The sequence below is a fragment of the Ambystoma mexicanum genome, chromosome 11 (assembly GCF_040938575.1).
Source record: "Ambystoma mexicanum isolate Mex_15411 chromosome 11, UKY_AmexF1_1, whole genome shotgun sequence".
Taxonomy (NCBI): Eukaryota; Metazoa; Chordata; class Amphibia; order Caudata; family Ambystomatidae; genus Ambystoma; species Ambystoma mexicanum.
In genome coordinates, this window is record NC_090934.1 from 1,265,032,796 (window position 1) to 1,265,053,949 (window position 21,154).

A 21,154-nucleotide genomic window follows, 5' to 3' on the forward strand; every position below is an offset into this window, starting at 1 on the left:
CTGGCCATCTATCGCAAAAAATGTTTGTTTCAAGCCCATTAGGAGAAAAATCAATTTACCATGTGGGAAGTTTTATAAATGAAATGTGTTTGTAGCTATTTTCATGTCTGACTCACATGGAATGTCATGTGAAAACTCAGTACATTGCACATGTTTGTTTGTACTTTTCATAAATCTTAAATACTTATAAAGCACAAAAAAGAAAGAAGTAAGTCAGCCTTGGTCTGTTTATTATGTGTCCTAGTTACTTGTGATAGCATACAGACAGGTGTGAAGCTGGTAATGTATTTTTGTTTTACCACTTGTGGTATTTTCATTTTACTGCATGTGGTAAAATGTAAGGTAAGACAGGCCACTGTGCATGGGCTCATATCCTAAGGGACTGGTTACATAGATGACAGTATTCAGGTGACCTGATAAGTGTATTCTGAGATACCGCCAAACAGACCCCAATTACCACACGACAACGAAATTGTGCACTAGAGCGCACCAGGCCTGGTTTTTGGCTTATCGTTTATGATCCCGATATAAGAATATTATCAGGTAGTATTATGTATTTGGGGATCACCAAAATACCACGAAATACCCCAACAGGCTCACCAAAATACCCTAACATATTTATGGTGCATTGGCCTGGAAGCGGTAAAGCAATTAATGGGCGTGGCCTTGCATAGTATAGCATAACCATATTGTTCGCTCATTTTCTGACCTAAAGTACATTATTAGGGAAGGGACAGTGATTGTGCAGTGTTCACACTGAGTTTCTAACTATTGTGCTATTGGGTAAAGGTTCGGAGATGTTAGAAATAGAAGCCACATTTTCAGATGTATCTACTTGCTTAGAGACAAAACTGTTTGACTCTGCTACATGGTCATCTGAAAATGTGGTAACTTGGAAAGACAGGATTAGCACTGAAGTGGAGGAAGAAAATCCCAAAGAGATTTTTGATGAAGGAAGCATTTTACAAACATGTCTTCTTAGAATATTTCAAGCAAAAGAACGAAAACAGGAGATTGACTGTGTCATTAGGTTATGTGCCAATTTGTGGTTTTTGTTACATACGTTTATTAAGCTGCGGGGAAAAGATTCCAAAATCATTGCTGAGTTACAGTGCAGTTTAGATGCTGAACTTAGAACAGATGAAAGGCGATTTAAAACCTAGAGAGCTGTGTGTGCAACTGCAGGCCAAATGTAGCAATCTCAGTATAGAGTTGGCTCAGAGGGACAAACAATTTGCCGGGAGTGAGGGAGAATTAATACACTGAAAACCATTTTAACGGTGTCCCAAAAGATAGAGATGAGGCAATTTCAGAAATTCAACCTCTTAGGAAGGATAGTGGTGAGAAAACTAAGGATTTGCGTGCAATGGAAAGTGAAGTATTTAGACTATTAGATGAAAACGAAGGAAAAACCAAAACATGTGATAATTATCATGGACAAATCAATGAGTTTTAAGGGTTAATTACTAAAGTGAAGACTGAGAATACTGCTCTTTGTCATGAAGCATAGCAGCTCCATGCACAGTGCAGAGAAGTGAAACAGCCAATCTTGAGTTTTGAATCTCAGGAAAAGCGGCAGTGCACCACATTCACTGAAGCCGAGTTTCATCGAAGCCATACTCAGGGAAACTTGACAGCATCTGTTCACTCGACAAGCCCTGGCTATGGTCCAGTGTTTGAGGCTGACCCACCCACAAATGCTCACCCACATGCTCGCTCACAAGAGAACGGGGGGAGGAAAATGACACATCCCATAATGCACCATTCAGTGCATTAAAGATAATAAGGTCTATCAAGGCTTTGATCAAACTATTCAAAAATGGATCAGATAGCTTAATCGAAGATCATCTCGATGTCATGACTGACATTGTTCAGATGCTTCAGATTCCTAGGGCACAATATGGCCGATATTTTCATCTCACATTAGACTCTGCTTCTGCCAGTGTTATTCGAGGCCTAAATGTGCAACAGAACTTGTCTTGCGAAGAGTTTAAGAAATAAATGAGATGTCAATTCTCACCCTATAATTCCATTCAGCAAGCCAAAAAGCTGCCTATAGCATGACAACCCAGCCAATGATTTGGCTTGCCAATTTTTTCAAAACGCTTTGTTGTCACCTTTCACCCTCACTCAGTAGAGTGAAGGTACGCATACATATGTAATGTTGTGCTCACACTTGGAGTTTGTACTAATCACCATATGTGTTAAAAGAATGTACCCTTTGTTAAAATAAGAGGCCTTCTCTTTATACAGCGACATTTAAGACCTGCTGACCTGGCAAGAACTTGTTTTAACAGAAGAATTGTGTTTGGTCACTGTATGTCGAAGCATGCTGAGCCTGCTAAAACTATCTGCAGATTACGGGTGGGGAAGGAATGAGTAAGCACAGCCTCGTGCACAGAGATACACAGAGGGGCACGAGAGAGAGCGAATAACAGATAACAGGAAACCACAATAGCAGATGTTGAACTGTTGACCTTGATGCAAAGTCATGACTGGGAGGAACCGCCTTGTGGTGGACATAATCTATGTGCAGCAATGTATGACAATGTAAAACAGATGGGTATAAAAGGACCACGATGTGCAGGGCAAAGCGCGGCACTTTGACGACTTGCTTTGCGAGACGTTTGAACTTGCTGCCCATTCGCGAATGCTTGTGCATTAATAAAGTAATGTTAACTTGGCTCTTTTCTGTCTGAGTTATTGCAGGGTCCCTCTTGTACTGGTTATGGACGGCGAGAAATCGCACCCACAATTTTGGTGTCAGAAGTGGGACGCGAAGGAGCGACAGTCCGTCACTGGGTGAGGAACGCCGCGGCGGAACCGGAGAAGGAATTGATCACGGGGCCCCAACAACTGAATCCGCACCTTTGATTGCAACCAACGCGTCATCCTTGTTTTTCCGGCTCTGTCGGCGGTGGAACAGCAGGCTGTCGCCCTTCGGGTCCGGAACACTCTGGCGGGACCCTTAAGATAAGTGGTATGGACGGATGCATGATGGAATAAGGGAATAATGATTCAGGGTTTGTGAAGAGGACGGTGGTAAGTCCGTCTATGAAGAAGTAATGTTGAAATGATGATATGATATGTTAGATACGCCAGGAGGATGTATTATTATTGTTAGCCAATAGGTGCATATTTGGGAAAGGTGAGTGTTTTAGGCAATTGCGGTATACCGCCAAGATGGGTCAAACGGCTTCCCACAAGGGAGGTATAGGCAAGAGACACTATGCCCCCCTTGAAGGAACCCCTGCATTTGATATGTTGATTAAACATGGATTGAATTCAACATTGTTCTTAAAAGAATGGTCCGAATACACAAAAGATTTGATTGAGCATAAATGGCCAGACACCGGGTCCTTTGATGTGGACCGCATATCCAAAGTAGAAATAGAGTTAGTAAAAAGACGGGTTAGACCCGCACAGTTTGAGGCTATACGACTATGGAGGGTAGAAGCAATGCGCAGGCGCAATGCTCAGAATAAACAAAAAGCAAAGGAGCAGAAGAGAACGGTAAATCAAAAATTACATGATCTAGAGATAAAAGAGAAGGGTGAGAGGCTAGATCAGTTGGATAGACATATGATGATTAAGAACAGTGGGGGTATGTATCCTGCCGTGCCGGTGCCTCGATATGAAGATGTGATAGGGCTAGAAGCAGAACAAACAACGACTGAATTATTGTTTCCAGGAGCTACAGCTCCACCGGCAGACAGTGAGGGTGAAAGGGTGGAATTCCCAATGAAGTATGGGGACCCAGATAGGTTGATAGACCATAGGAGAACGACTACTGTAGAAAAGGATAGAGATGGAGACTTGCAAATCCTTATGACCGGGCTGTATGGCACACCCCTCAATGACAGCCTACGGGACCAATTGGGGTGTTTGACACCTTTGGAATTTAGGACAGTGGCCACTAAACTATATACCTTTCATGAGGGTAACTGTAAATTGAGAGGACAGAGTACTGCGGATCTGCCCTCAGCATATCAGGACGCTGTCGCGTTACTACCAGTGACTGCGTCCAGTGTTCAGTTATGGGGATGTATGTCAGACATAATAGAGGAAGTCATAAGGGGCAGTGTTGAATGGGAGAAGGAAAAGAGGGCATGGGAAAGAGAGGTGAGGGAAAGAGAGGCTAAACTCAAAGATGCAGACCAGGCGGGCCAAAACGTAGCTAATCGTATGATAGCATCCATACACTCGCAGTCCATGTCCACCCTGGTGAGTCTGATGGAGGGCCTTGGCTGGCCTATACAAGTAAACGTAATTAAATATCTTCTTATTAGGGTGGATGATATAGAAGAGGAAAAGGAGCCTAGATATGTGTCCCAGTGGAATAGGATTAGGACGGAATTGGATAAGAAACTGCTATCTAATATAAGAGTGGATGATTCAGGGGCGGAAGAATGGAGGATGGCTAAGGTGGAGAAACTATTAAAAGATTATAAAAAAATAAAAGAGAAAACTCTTAGTCACCAGTCCTCTGCTTCATCACCAGTGCAGGCCCTTGTGAGTGAACAAACAAATACAGAAAAGTCACTATTAATGCCAATGAGAGAGTGCCAACCCACCATAGAGGCAGCCACTGGTAACATGATGCGCACCTATGTGTATGTCCCTTTATCCCGAATTGAATTAATGCATATCACCAAGTCCATCCCCGACCCCCGTATAGACCCGGCAGGATTCTACAAAGAAGTGGGAAAGTTATTCAGACCAGGGTTATTTACCGTAGAGGATGTAGATAACATATTGTTAGCCATTGTCCCAGAAGAAATATGGACCCCCTTTCGTGCCAAAGACAATGAAACAATAAAATGGAAAGATGTAATGGATGCGAGCAAAAATAGAAAACTGCATGAGGAATATCCTGAACCCCTAAGGGGGCATGGCATGGCAGTCCTGAGGGCTCTAGAAAAGGTGTTACCCCCATTTGATGTGAATGTGGAGAAACTGTCCGCTGTGATACAGGGTGCAAGTGAGGAGGTAGCACAGTACTTTCTGCGTTATGAAGCAGCATTCAAAGCGCACAGTGGGCTAGAGATAGGGTCTGAAACGGGCCAACGGTACTTTGCCACAAACTTTGTAGAGGGGCTCCACGGGCCAATTCAGGAGAACATTAGGAGGGCAGAAAGTACATGGATGACTAGAAACCCCCGGGATCTCCTCGAAATGGCCAGGTATTATGAAAGAGGGGAAAGAGTAAAGGGACAACAAAAGGCACGACAAGAGAAGGATTTAAAAACCAAAGTGTTGATGCAACAGTTGCATCAAGGGCCCCAAGGCAGGTATAACTACAATAATAACGGCCCGTCACAGGGCTATAGCAGCAACATGATAGGGGGCCAAGGGACAGGAAGAGGTACAGTGCAAGGAGGTGCGCTATATGGGAGGAGTGATGGGCTACCCCAAGATGTATGTGCCTTCTGCAAGAGACCCGGACACTGGAAATCCCAGTGTCCCCAGAGTGGTGGGAGAGGAAGGGGCGTACGGCCCCCTTCACAGACAACATTTGCCCCAGGAAATAGGACTGGTGGGTACGGCAACCAAGACAATAGAATGTTTAAACCCCCTCAACCCAATGCCTTTGACGGACAAGCAAGAGGGGATGTTCCCTGGCCGGCCCCGCCTCCCCCCAATCTACTGTATCAGCCACAACAAACGACACAAGTACAAGGTGTATGCCAGGGTGAAGAATGTGGAGAAGGGGTATACTATAACAATGATTTTCAGGATAACACAAGCGATATGTCCTGAGGATGCCGGAATGAGATAGCGGGAGTGGTGCAGGTTCCTATAGACCAAAGGGGGCCTTATGCCTCTATTAGGATCGGCCCCCACCGAAACTTGAGATGTCTGGTAGACACGGGAGCTGGAAACAGGCACACCTGATTATACTAAGAGATTTTGCCTTTTTGTTGATGAACAGGAAGGTTGCGCTGTGTCAGTCTTGACACAGGAACAAGGGGGTAAACAGAGACCATGTGCATATTTTTCTAGCACTCTGGACTCAGTAGCTCGAGGCCTACCCCCATGCATGAGAGCAGTAGCTGCAGCAGCGACAGCCCTAAAACAAAGTGCAGGTATCATCCTAGGGAGTGAAGTAACAGTAAAAGTTCCACATACGGTAGATGTTCTTCTGAATAGAGTGCATACACAGCATTTGACTACAGCTAGACTCACACAGTATGAGATGATCCTGTTTGCCAGTAATGTAAAAATTGAACGGTGTAACACTTTGAATCCAGCGACACTGCTTCCTTTGCCCACCTCACCTGATGACATTAGGCATGATTGTGTGATTCAAATGGAAGAACACACTAAGGGTAGAGCAGACCTGCAAGACACCCCGCTGGTTGATAATGAGGGTATATTATTCTGTGATGGTTCCTGTTTCAAACTGCCAAATGGGGAGACAACAGCAGGGTATGCAGTAACTACAGGGGAACAGTTGATTGAGAGTGGGAAAGTGTGTGAGAAATCGGCGCAGGCGGCAGAATTGATTGCGCTAACTAGAGCATTAGTGTTAAGCAGCGGCATGAAAGTGACAATTTATACTGATTCAGCCTACGCGCACGGGGTGGTTTCCAGTTTTGGTAAACTCTGGGGAGAGCGTGGCTTCTTAACCTCTCAAGGTGATACTATTAAACATGCCCGATTGATTGCTGAATTATTGCAAGCCCTTACGCTGCCCAAAATGGTGGCCGTAGTGAAGTGCTCAGCGCATAAAAAAACACTGGATTATGTCACGCAGGGAAATTCTTTGGCTGACCAGATGGCTAAACTAGCTGCCACAAGGGACACTCGGTGGGAAGCCCGACAGCTCATAGTGGGGAGGGATGTGACTATGGAAGGGACGAAGGAGCGCGTAAAGGAAATCCAAGCAGATGCAACCATTGAAGAAAGACTATCTTGGCACAAGGATGATCAATATGAGGAGACGGTAGATGGGCTATGGGCACATACCAAAACGAACACCTGGGTACTACCTGACGCATACTTACCTGTGATAGTGAGCGTGGCTCATGGTCCAACCCACGTTAACGCAAGAACTATGGAAGAAGTTTTAAGTACTGTGTGGTACAACAAAAGATTGGGAATGTATTGTCGCCAATGGGCAAAACAATGTGAAATATGTGTTTTATATAATGTGGGGAAAGGTGTACCGGCCCCGGCGGGCCACAGTAAGTTACCCACCTGCCCTTTTGAGGTGGTGTATATGGACTTTATACAGCTGGAGCCTGTAAATAAACATTCCTACTGTTTGGTGATGAAATGTGGGTTCTCAGGATGGGTGGAAGCATATCCCCTGCGGGACAATAGTGCCACCTCCACAGCACAATGCATATTGAAACACTGGGTGCCCTTGTATACGGTCCCCAGATATCTATGGTCTGACAATGGGACTCATTTTACTGGTGAAGTAGTACGCAAAGTTTGCAAGGCCCTTGGTATTGATCAACGTTTCCACGCAGTTTTTCATCCTCAATCAGCTGGGATTATAGAGGGCACAAATAAGGTATTGAAGAACAAACTGGCAAAGGCTTGTGCTGAAACGGGACTGAAATGGCCGGATGCATTGCCTATTGCATTATTGAGTATGCGTACTATGCCTAAGCGTACACATGGTTTATCTCCTTTCGAAATTGTTATGGGGCGTCCACCAAGTATTGGGACCCCCATATCACCTAAGAGATTGTCTGAGCAAGCATGGCCTGCATTACAACAGTACTGTATTGGGTTAACTAATAGACTGATTTCTATTAATGCACAGGTGAACGCAGTAGCTCCATCTCCTCTGATAGGAGAAGGTCACGACGTGCAGCCCGGTGACTGGGTTGTTATAAAAGCCTTCGATCGCACCAGCGGACTGCAACCCAGATGGAGGGGCCCGTTTCAGGTTCTCCTCGCAACACAAACTGCGGTAAAAGTTGATGGCAAACCGCACTGGTACCACGTGAATCCAGAAAAGGGAACCAACCAACCCCAGGTTGCAACAGTACTGCCAGACGCCATTAGTAGGTGTGCCCATCGTCTCCGATCCCGTGACGTGTATGTGCCAAGCAACGTGTAAGGACACTGTTTTGAACTTTGATCATTAGGGAGATGAACATTTGGACTCTCTTGTTGGTTTTAGCAGAATTGTGCCTTACTGAAGACGACGGGCTTGTAGCCTGAAGGGCCTTCGGCGTTCCCCTCCTGGGACAGGCACTACGAGACGTGGGACAGATCGGATGAAGGTTTTCAGTGAGACCTACCACTACTAGAGTAATAAGGACACTGGTGCTTTAAATAGGGGATATTGCTATATCGCTAGGTTGCAACTGATATACGCTGTATACTGAGCCATATACTGAACTATGTCTACACCCGTGTATGCTGGTTTAGTCCCTGAACGGATAAGTGTATGCTCCTCAAACACAGAAGGTAAGAGGAAAATACCAGTTTGTACCACAAGAGGCAAAATTTTGTTTTCTGTATGCACGATAGTAGTACTAATAGCATTTGCCATAATATTCTGGTATCTGGAACATCCATCTAGATATGAATTAAAGAACCTGTTGCCCGAGTCAAATGAAACAGGGAGAACAGATTGGGTCAAGAGCAGGAATCGAGATGCCTATGACCAACACGACCCGGAAGACTATGCTAAAAATGAATACGTGAAGATAATAAACACAACATATGGGGTAGTGAATAAAACTGATTGCTGGATCTGCACCCACATGCCCCGACATAGCAGTGAAGGCATCCCAGTGTACGCATCGCCAGTTACTGAGGATGCGGGGTGTACATTAATTTACATGAGAATAGTGTCAGCACAGCAATATATGATACCGAATACCGCTTGTTATGTTAGAGGAGAGAACAAAACCCTTCTAAAGGAAAAGATACGCTATAAAATCAAAACTGAGGGAATCGGGCTTGCACCTGCTATGGTACAGATAGTAAGAGAACCTCCTCCCCCTATCACCATCACACAAGAGTTTAGGCCAAAGAATATATGTTTTAAGAGGAGCGCAAGAGGTAATCAAAGAATGATCTCGGGGTGCAGTCAAATGGTGAATCTAAATAACTACACAAAGGGATTGTTACAGATTGAAGGACATGCCTACGTCTGTAACAAGAGGGCTTATTTGTGGTTAGCCAAAGATTTTGTTGGGGTATGTTACATAGCCAGAATAATGCCGGCTGTGATGGTATATGCCCCGTCTACTCTGCATAAAGAAATACACAGCAGAAATAAACGAGCAGTAAACCCAAAAATTCCTACGTATCAACCTACAGGATGGGAAACGTTTATAGATCTGATGGGGGTCCTGGTTCCTCCAGCGGGCATCTTTATGAACAGTCAAGAAATCCAAAAGCTAAGCAGGGCCCTTGAGTTCGTAATCGAAGAATCTGCAGACCTAATGGAAAACATCACTTATGAAATGAAAGCAATTCGGCTAGTGGCTCTCCAAAATAGGTATGTCTTAGACATACTCACTGCAGAAAGGGGCGGAGTCTGTTTTTTGGTGGGATCCCAATGCTGTGTTTACATACCAGAAGGGAGTACAGGAATCCTGGATGGAGTAAACAAACTGCATAAAGTGGCGGATAGCATCCACCAGGAGGAAGGGTCAGGAGATAGCTGGTGGATGAAGCTCCTGAAAGAAATTGGATGGCAACTTCTTACGCCTATACTGGTTCTAGCGGCAATAGTTGTAGGAATTTGTCTCTGCATCCAATGTTTCCCGGTATGTGTGTCGTGCTGTGTTTCCATGTGTTCTTCCAGCATAACGCGCCTAAATCCAATGGATAAAAGCCATGTACAACAGGAATTTTTTGACATGGGAGGCCTGGAGAAGATTATGGTACATACAGTATGTGATGATGTTGCTTTCCTGCCATCTGCTTATGCTAGGACTGTTTAGATTGATGCTCAAGTGTGAGCAAAGGGTGGATTGAAGGTACGCATACATATGTAATGTTGTGCTCACACTTGGAGTTTGTACTAATCACCATATGTGTTAAAAGAATGTACCCTTTGTTAAAATAAGAGGCCTTCTCTTTATACAGCGACATTTAAGACCTGCTGACCTGGCAAGAACTTGTTTTAACAGAAGAATTGTGTTTGGTCACTGTATGTCGAAGCATGCTGAGCCTGCTAAAACTATCTGCAGATTACGGGTGGGGAAGGAATGAGTAAGCACAGCCTCGTGCACAGAGATACACAGAGGGGCACGAGAGAGAGCGAATAACAGATAACAGGAAACCACAATAGCAGATGTTGAACTGTTGACCTTGATGCAAAGTCATGACTGGGAGGAACCGCCTTGTGGTGGACATAATCTATGTGCAGCAATGTATGACAATGTAAAACAGATGGGTATAAAAGGACCACGATGTGCAGGGCAAAGCGCGGCACTTTGACGACTTGCTTTGCGAGACGTTTGAACTTGCTGCCCATTCGCGAATGCTTGTGCATTAATAAAGTAATGTTAACTTGGCTCTTTTCTGTCTGAGTTATTGCAGGGTCCCTCTTGTACTGGTTATGGACGGCGAGAAATCGCACCCACAAGAGTTAAAAACTGCATATTTCTATGGGTTTATATTATATATTGTGTCTCAGCTAATCCGTGAATTTGACCGGGAAAACCCATTAGAATGGATCATTGAACAGGCAACTAAAATCTATGAGGTGATATGTAATGAGAAAGAAGATACAGCTAAGAGTAGAGAATCTAAGCCAAAAAACCCACACCAGCAGTTCTAAAGGTAAAGTCTGTAACAATGCCACTAAAAACAGTCCAAACTCAGGCAAAAACTGATACAGCACGCAATCAAAGGGGCATGTATCCACAGAGAACACCACTCTAAATGCCTGTGTTCCAATCCATAGATCACAGTGTCAGAAGGTCATACATTAGTCCTCGGTAACTTGGTGTTGCTCCAAAGGTGGGATTTTGATATGATATGCCAGGGCTAAATAAGAACCAGAATCAGATGTACAATGGTCCATATTAGACATTGGGGGCCCAGAGTAGTTTTGACCCTAACACAATGGTATATGCCCATCAGGAAAGACCAAGGAATATGGATAGATTAATGGAAAATGAAAATCAGCACAGGAAACAATTCCGACCACACGAAAGACGAAATGTGAATTATGCACCTCGCCAATATAGTCAATCTGCACCGCAGGTTGACCATGGTCAGAGGATGTCCACCCCAGGTTTCTCACCTGCTTTGTCACGGAATATAGGGGCTATACAAACAGAAATCAATCTCCTTAAAGGTACCAGAACACGCCTAATGAGGGTGAATTCAACCATTATCGGCCTAGATCATAGAGGGATGAGTTTAGGGATATGGAAAGGTTCCAATGCTTATAGTCCCAGGTTAAAATGTTGTCTGAGCAAAAAGGGAAATGTTGTCTAGTGCAAAAACAACAGCCAAATGACAGTGTAGAATGTCACAGGAGTGATCTTGCACGCAGTGACAACAAGTGACTAGTTAGTAATTTCTGCCATAATGAGAACGCAGATGCCCATGAATTACCTTTGAATGTAAACACTGAGTTGTCTCGCGTTTTAAAACTTAGAAAACAAATGAATGAAGTGAGACAGGGAATGACAGCACACATAAAAACCGAGTGCGGTTTAATATAGATTTGAACGAGACCATTCAGGTGCGTGAAAATGAGGAGCAGGAAGTAAGAAATGAACAGGAAAAACCTAAAGAGCAGCGTGATAGAAGGCAATTTAAAAAGAATATGCAACATGAAAATGAAACGCATGTTGTCAAACAAATGTTTGTTTTTGACAAAATGCATCATTGCAGGGCTGATGGTACGCTGAATGTCTCGGCAATGATAAATGAAAGGTCAGAATCAACTGACAATCTATCCTTACTTGATAGCCAGAACACTGTTCATACCTCCACAGAAATAACAAGTCTCTAAAAGATAGGTGCAGGTCAGTTACTGGAGAGTGTTTTGAGCCACAGATAATCCAAGATACAGGATTGACAGGCATGGTACAAAATACAGGTAAGGGTCACACACCAGAAACTGACATGCAGCCACATGACACTTGTGAGAACATAGATTCACTAGGTTCCAGAATAGAGGTAAGTGGAAAGGACCCAGACAAGGGGAAAGAACAATGAAGGAATAGGTATTGAACACTAGTGGTCCCAAGTCACAGTGGCAGTCAGTGGCGACACTTTAAATGGGTTCTGAGTCCAGGAGAATAGACAAAGAATACCTGTTCTCACATTTGTCTAGTATGCATAGAAAATGTAAATTGTTACTGATCTCAGGCCTTACTTTTCTTAGGCCAGCCTGGCTTTTTGCTAGGCAAAGGGGCATATGAAATGACATTTTACGTTGTTGCTCCGAGTCATTATTTTCTTAGGATTCGGTGGTATTTTGGCTAAGGACCACAACACCCCATTCACACCATCAATGAGGGGTGACAGCCTCTTCAGGCAATTTGTTCCTATGAAGAATGGCATCTCATTAATGGGTGTGACCAATACTTCATCTCTCATCCTATGTTTCCCTATCTTTATGTCAACCTCAGTGACACCTTCCACAGGTATTTCTTCCCCATTGAAATTATGAAATATGAAATTATGAAGTATGGTGTTAGACTTCTTAAATCAGAAGATCTGGTCTAGACTGGGTGAAGCTGCACATGAATTTGAAAACAAAAGGCAAGCACACCATTGTGCCCAAATGACGCCATATGCAATTGAGTTTTAGGTAAAGAAGGATTTTACGATTCCTGCTTTCACCAGGCAATTTGCAATAGCATTAAAATTCAGAAAGGGACAATAGATGAAAGGGCTGATGCATTTCTGCGGCTCAGTGTACTATACCAAAAACACAATGAAAATAACAAAAACATTGCATATGCCAATAAGGCATTGTCGCAGGTAGAAAGTAAATTTAGCTAATGTGAAAAGGCACTTTTAACTACTGTCTGGGCATTACAACATTTCTGTCCCATTATTCAAGGGGAATGGGTGATTGTTGAAACAAATCACCAGCCTCTACAATTCTCACAAAGTAAAATAATAAGGTCAGGGAATTAGGCTTAGTCAAGAATTACTTCATGGACATTAGTACTACAGCGATTCCCAGTGGAAATTAGATATGGACAGAACAAAAAGAGCCCAGTTGCTCAAGGACTAGCAAACGTACATGACTGTGCATCTGTCTGTGCAACTGAAAATACAGAACTAGAAACAAATGAATTTGAGCAATCCCCACAGAAGGCAAGAAACTTGCAGGGATCTCCCAACTGTGTATATTGATAGATGCAAATATCATGTGGGAGATTATTCTGAAAAAGAATTAGTAGCAGGAATAGGAAATATGTGGGTCAAGTGTAATGGCATTCCAAGTGTAAGCTTGAGATTATGCCCCAAAAGCAATCAAGTTGCAGAACTGGTGCCATTTATAAGGAAATATCTACAGCAGTGGAATTTCAACTTAAAGAAATAGCTTTGGTTACTGATTCTGATTATGTCCAATACAGTTTTATGGAATATGTAACCGTAAATTGAGAAGAATGCTCATATATAAAAAGAAACCGCTTAAACATAGTAAAATGATCCAAGCCATAGATAATCCGAGAAAAAACTGTAAAAAAAACTGTTAGCCAGTCGCTCTCAATTTGTACTCCAGGTGGAGTTACTTACAAATGAATGAGGTAAATCAAAAGAATGTGTGTTTTCTCTATATAATTCTTTAACATAATTCTCCAAGTTAGTCGTATTTTAAATTAACAATCTCAAATTCTTTTGATGCAAAAAAAGTCAAGGTTTAATTTTCAACAGAAGTGAGGCCAGCGTGTTTGACAGCGTGTGTAGCTTGTAATGACTGCAAGTGAGTGGTGTCCCTTATTTATGTGTTAGTTCACTGTATGTGGGGTTGCATGAAAAAACTCACATATTTGCTTAACGGTTTTAGAAGGTATTACCCAAATTGTTCATTTACAATTGTTCGAATGAACAATTGACTGAATTTAAAGGGTTACAATTGACCTTTTCACAATTGACCGCATGCATATATATATATATGGGGTTTTGTGCGGGTTTGGGTTGGGTGGGGGGTTGCGGGGGGGTTTCCTCCCGCAGATATGTTACAATTGACCTTCACAATTCGGTCAATTGTGAAAAGGTCAATTGTCATTCGAACAGTTGTAATACGGAAAATTCGTATACAACCTTTTAGAATACTGTTCATCCCTGCCACAATAGGTCTACCTGGCGGGTGCAGAGGGTCTTTATGAATTTTAGGTAGGGTGTAAACATTCAGAAATTCTAGGATTGGTATTAATTAGGAACCTGTGTGTATGATGGTTTATTCAATCAAGTTTCCCTGCTTTGGTGAGTAGTTCTCTGAGGTTCTGTTGGATAATTACTGTTGGGTCCTCATCGAGGTGAGCATAATTAGTAGAGTTACTCTGTTGCCTCATACATTCAGCATCATAGTCATTCAAGTTTAGAATCACTAGAGCCCCTCCTTTGTCCGCTGGGTGAATTGTGATCTCCTTACTGCCATAGAGGTTCTTAATCAGACTCATCTCATGAGGTTTCAGTTTGCAATGTCGCGGCCGTTTGTAGCTGATCTGTTCTAGGTCTTTAATAACCTTCATGTGGAAGATTTCGTCTGATGGTATCGTTATTGGAGGTGAGAAACTGCTCTTGGGCCTAGATTCCTGAAATTCAGGCTCATCAATGGTGTGTGAGGTTTGACCACTCCTCTCCATCCCGTCAAAGAATGCCTTTTGTTTCAGTTTTCTTATGAATCAAAATAATTCCACCCTTGTATCAAAAAGGGAAGTGCCGTATGTGGGCACAAAACTTAAACCTTTCTTCAAAGTTTCTTGTTCAGCCTTCGTGAGTGATCTGTTAGATATATTGATTAAGGTCTCTTTTGTTGTTGTCACGTAACTGGCACCTCTTTTTGGCTTCCTCTTACCTCTTCTGGTTCTTTTCTCCTTGCTCCTAAAAAAGCCCCATTTGAGATAGTGGGCATTGTTGTTGCATTCCTAGTATCCCTACTGATAGGGACAGCACTGCTAGAGACAGCGCTTTGGCGATTGGTTGTGTTCAATGTTGATTCTGAATCCGAGCTGCAGGTGTTGCTAGAGTTGCCTCGACGCGGTTTATTCAGACTTGGTCCATACCTATCCATAAACGTATAAACCTCATCAATGAGGTAATCATATGTGTCCCTCTTAAATGTTCTCACCTTATTCAGTTCCAATTCCCTCTTGTAGTTATTTAGTTTCTCATTAATTCCTGACAAAATCTCCTCGAAGTCTTCTTTGCCTAGTACCTCTGATAGTTATTTTCTATCTCTTCAATCTCTGTTTTGAGCGTTGTCAAGTTGGCTGATAGTTCCTTGATGGTCAGGAGATTCAAATAAAGAGAGCACTTATTTAGAATGGCTTCCCATTTCCTCACAAATTCCTTGCTTTCCTGGCACAAAGTGGGGTGTAGCTGGGCCCTTAAGCCCCTAGGTATGCACTGAGGTTTATGGTATCTACCCAGGGCGATAGTGTGTAACCTACAGTTAATTTCCTTCCGTAACAAGTATTCCAATTGTGTAATGCGTTTGGACAAATCTATACTGGAAGTATTTGATTTTTTGAATGCTGTATCCCCAATAAGGGCCAGAATGGCCTCTGCCTCTTAAGTTGTAAATCCAAGTATTTCTTGGTAAGAGATGAAATATCTTCAAATTAAACCTTCTGGTTGATGTTCATTACTGAATGTAAACTTCTGTGCCTCCACCTAAGTGTGTCTGGAAGGGGTCAAAATGAATAAAACAAAGGTGGGCACAAATGAATCGTACTGTGTAGATTCTGGTAGATCTCAATGGTATATTAGTTAATTCTTCTTCAAAGGAGCTGAAAAATCCAGATACACCTGGATCTATACAAAAGCAATCTGAGAAGAAGCTTGTGTAAAAAAAAAAAAAAACAGTTAGCCAGTCGCTCTCAATTTGTACTCCAGGGGGAGTTACTTAAAAATTTGTGAGGTAAATCAAAAGAATTTGTGTTTTCTCTTTATCATTCTTAAACATAATTCTCCAAGTTAAAGTCATATAATCAAATGAACAATCTCAAATTCTTTTGATGCAAAAAAGTTAAGGTTTAATTTTCAACAGAAGTGAGGCCTGCGTGTTTGACCCCTTCGAGTCACGTTTAAGCGGAGGCACAGAAGTTTACATTCAATAATAACATAAACCAGAAGATGTCATTTCAATGTATTGAATCTCTTACCACGGAACGGGTAGAAACATTTGGATTTACAACGGAAGAGGCAGAAGCCATTCTGGGCCTTATTGGGGATACAACATTTAACAAATCGAATACTTCCAGTATAGATCCGTCCAGACACATTAAACAATTGGAATACATGTTACGGAAGGAGATTAACCGTAAATTACATGCTATCACCTTGGGTAGATGCCATAAAAATCAGCGCATAGCTAGGGGCTTAAGGATCCAACTATGCCCCACTTTGTGCAAGGAAAGCAAGGAATTTGTGAGGAAATGGAAAGCCATTCTAAATAAGTGCTCTCTTGATTTGATTCTCCTGACCATAAAATAATTATCAACCAACTTGACAACGCTCAAAACAGAGATTGAAGAGATAGAAAAAGAACTATCAGAGTTACTAGGCAAAGAAGACTTTGAAGGGAACTAATGAGAAACTAGATAACTACAAGAGTGAATTGGAACTGGAAAATGTGAGAACATTTCAGAGGGACACTCTTACTCCCCACCAGGCTGGGGCGTTGGTATACGACCCAGAGTGGCTGAAGTGAGAAGACAACAGACGTACTCCAAAAGACTTCTAAGCCTAGTTCCGTCCTGAATTCCTGCCTCCTCAACTTGAGGGTAGATCTTTATTGTGACATTCCCCTCTGCTGGCAAAGAACAGACAGAGGAACCGGTTAAACTAAAGAGCGGGGGAAACATACGCACCGCCAAACCACAATGCTGTAGGAGGAAAGTACAACAGATTAGTGCTTGATGATCAATAAAGGCAATGGTAAAACTTAGGTTCTAGACTAGTTATACCTTGTGTAACTGCTACAATTCAGATGATGGATGGCCCTGTAAGCAGAGGATAGAATGAATCAACTCAAGTATATCAGAACTACCAATACTAAACAGATGAAAGTATGCAGAGTCTTACCCCAATAGGATTTGGATTCCCCAGTCACCAGAAGAAAGAACGACGACGAAATGGACAAAATAATAAACAGGGAGTTGGCAGGTGTAAGTAAACGGGAGCGGCACGAGGGTCGCACTAGGTCCGGGATGGTGCACAGTCAGCAGAGCATCCCAATGTGCACTAATGAAGGTACAGAAACGTAAGTTCCCAAAGAGTAGTTGGAGGCAGGAGTTCTGGAGCAAACAAAAGAATTCAGGCAGGAGTGGGTGGTAAGATTTGACAGTTAATAAGCCAACTGATATCATCTTTTTCTTACTGGGATCCCCAATATGTACGGAAACAATTAGGAGAAGAAAGCAACGCTTACCAGTAGCAACCAAGAAGCGCTATGCCACGCCTGGATGTATCGTAGTGCTGGTGAAGGGGAGCAGCTCTACCCTGGAAGTCCAGCAGCAACTGCACACCAAGCGGTTTGGAGCACCGGAGAGAGAAGGCGTTGTGAAGAACGCAGAAGTCCGGGGACAGACTGGTTCGGTAACGTGTAGACCAAGGAAGAATCAAGACGTGAAGCAAAACAATCCAATAAACAGTCTGGGTCGGAATACCAAGAGGATCAAAGAGTCCTGGACGAAAGGCAGAGGGAGTCTTTATAACAGGCCATGGTCCGAATCCGGTAAATAATGATCAGGAATTCTATGCAGGAATAACGCTACGAACAGAAGCAGCGTTTCTTGTAGTGCCACCAACTTTAAACCAAGTAACGAGGTGGGTCTTAGTCAGCTGACTAGTCACGTGGCCTCTGCCGCGCAATGGGCTAATGTAGCGTGTTGCCATGGAAAGCGCCAACGCTGCCAAAAGGGTGAGGCCATGTGCCGGAAAGAAGTGTAGCAACGTTGCATAGGTTTCATAGTGCGGTTATTGATAGAAGACCGCTGCATGCGGTTGGGCGTAACATACACATATGATTACCCCAATGATGAGGTTTATATGTGGATGGATAGGTATGGATTGAGTCTGAATAAACCGCATCGAGACAACTCTAGCAACACCTCCAGCTCGGATTCAGAATCAACATCGAAAACAACATATCGGCAAAGCACTGTCTCTAGCAGTGCTGTCCCTATCGGTAGGGATAATAGGTATTGAACAACACCATCCACTACCTCAAATTGGACTTTTTTTAGGAGCAAGGAGAAAATGACCAGTAGAGCTATGAGGAAGCCAAAAAGAGTGGCCAGTTAAGAGACAACAACAAAAGAGACCGTAGTCATCAATATATCTAACAGATCACTCACGAAGGCTGAAGAAGAAAGGTTTAAGTTTTGTGCCCACATACAGCACTTCCCTTTTTAATACAAAGGTGGAATTATTTTGATTTGTAAGAAAATTGAAACTCAAGGTATTCTTTGACGAGATAGAGAGGCGTGGTCAAACCTCACGCACCATTGACGAGCCTGAATTTCAGGAATTTAGGGCCAAGAGCAGTTTCTCACCTCCAATAACGATACCATCAGTCGAAATCTTCCACAAGAAGGTTATGAAAGACCTAGGACAGATCAGCTACAAACAGCCACGACATTGCAACCTGAAACCTCATGAGATGAGTCTGATTAAGAACCTCTATGGCAGTAAGGACACCACAATTTGCCGAGGGGACAAAGGAGGGGGCCTAGTGATTTTAAACTCGAATTACTATGATGCTGAATGTATGAGGCAACTGAGTGACTCCACTACTTACGCTCGCCTCGATGAGGACCCAACAGTAATTATCCAACAGAACCTCAGAGAACTACTCACCAAACCAGGGGAACTTGGTTGGATTAACCATCATACACAAAGGTTCCTAATGAATAACGATCCTAGAATTCCACATTTTTACACCCTACCTAATATTCATAAAGACCCTCTGCACCCGCCAGGTAGACCTAATGTGGCAGGGATGAACAGTATTCTACAACCGTTAGGCAAACATGTGGATTTTGTCATGCAACCCCTCATACAGCGAAATAACACATACATAAGGGACACCACTCACTTCTTGCAGTCATTACAAGCTATCAGATTTGATCCAAATAACATCTTTTTTACAGTGGATGTAAAAAGCCTTTATACGCCAATACCACACGACCTGGGACTAGAAGGCATTGAGTGGATGCTCCTTAATGAATCAGATATTAAAGCACAGAAAGAATTTATCCTTGTTTTGTTAAAATTTATTTCTGAAAATTCATACTTTCAATACAAAGATAACTTCTATTTACAGGTTTCCGGAATGTCCATGGGGCAACCATGGCCCCCCCATGCCAATTGTTTTGTTTACATTTGAGACAGACCATGTATTATTTAAGATCACTTGGAAGCCAAAGTTCCATCTATGGATTAGGTACATAGATGATATTTTTGGAATTTGGGCAGGCACAGAAACAGAACTTAGAGAATTTTTCATCTACCTCAATAGCATAGATCCCAGGATACAGTTTACCCATGAATTCTACAATACAGAGATACATTTTCTGGACATCAATATCAAAAGAAGCACAGAGGGATATAGCACTTGCCTATACCGGAAGGACACTGCCAAGAACAAACTCTTTGATTGTTTAAGCTTTCCCCAACTGAGCTTGATACGTAATCTACCCTTCAGTCAAATGTTACGCATTGAAAGGATAGTGAGTGACCCAGAAGACTGTATTAGAGAACATTCTGAAATAGGTAAGAAATGTATAGCGTGTGGATATAATAGCACAGACATCGAAGCAGCTACGACCAGGATTGAGTCCTACGATCGTAACACCTTGTTGACAAGAAAGAAACAAAGAAAGAAACAAAGAAAGAAAGAGCCTCCATTAGTGTTTGTACAAAGTAATCGTATTAAGAACATTATCAAGAAAAACTGGGAGATTTTGACATGTGATACAAGAGTGCAACACCTATTTAAGACACCGCCACTGATTGCTTACCAGAGGAGCAGGAACCTCAGGGACAAACTCGTCTCCACCAAATTACCTACCAAAGAACCAATTACCTAAAAGATTGGGACTTTTCCATGCCATAACTGTTCCAACTGTGAGTTCATAATTAAGGGCAGCACTATAAATCATCCACGCATGGGTGAGAGGATCCACTTGAAGAGTTTTGCGACATGTGATAGCAGTAACATCATCTATGCTACTAAATGTCCACGTGGCCAATACTACATTTGAAAATCCAAACACACTGCAAAAATAAGGTGGCATGAGCACTGATCGTGCATCAGGAACTCTAATCCAAACTCAGCAGTGGCCAGACACTGGAAGGAAAAGAGACATTATCTGTCACAAATAAGATTCCAGATTGTAGAGGTGATACAGAAAACAAACCCTCATGAAGACATGAACATCAAATTAGACAGAAGAGAAACGTTTTGGATAGATCAGATTTATTCCCTTACCCCTAACGGGAGGAATTAAGAAATTAACTATCTATGTTACATTTAATTATCTTACTGCTCAGAACCTCTATATGTGCACAAATTGATTGTATTGAGACTCTGATCTATGCGTTTGGTTGTTTCTCTGAGTTTATATCACTCAACCATTTGATTGTGTAGTCCCATAGCAACTACACCTGACTACATGCTTTAACTCATTCCCAACATTGTGTATGTTGGAATTTACACTACATGAATATGGCTGCTCTCCCACATTGTATGTACTCACATTATTGATCTCAGCAGATCCACGTTTCCCTGCACCACCGTAATTACAAATCCAAATTCCGAAAGGCCAAAAAAGCCTATTACAATAAATGCATTCTCAACTGTGGCAACCGCAGCAAAGAACTCCACATGATCATATCGGAATTCGTAAAACCTACATGCACCTCTTCCCAATTGACCCCCACACAATCACTCTGCGATTCCCTCTTCCTACATTTCTTCAACACTGTTCTTGACAGGATGGCAACCCTTAACACCAAAATGTCC

General features: G+C 42.6%; 1 long non-coding RNA gene across 1 annotated transcript; it reads left to right on the forward strand.

Moving 5' to 3' along the window:
• Positions 1–2,116: 2,116 nt before the first annotated feature.
• LOC138504309 (uncharacterized) lies at positions 2,117–10,495 on the forward strand. The gene is made up of 2 exons (XR_011279820.1): positions 2,117–2,669; positions 7,778–10,495. It is a non-coding gene; the product is annotated as an uncharacterized lncRNA (long non-coding RNA).
• The last annotated feature ends 10,659 nt before the right edge of the window (positions 10,496–21,154 follow it).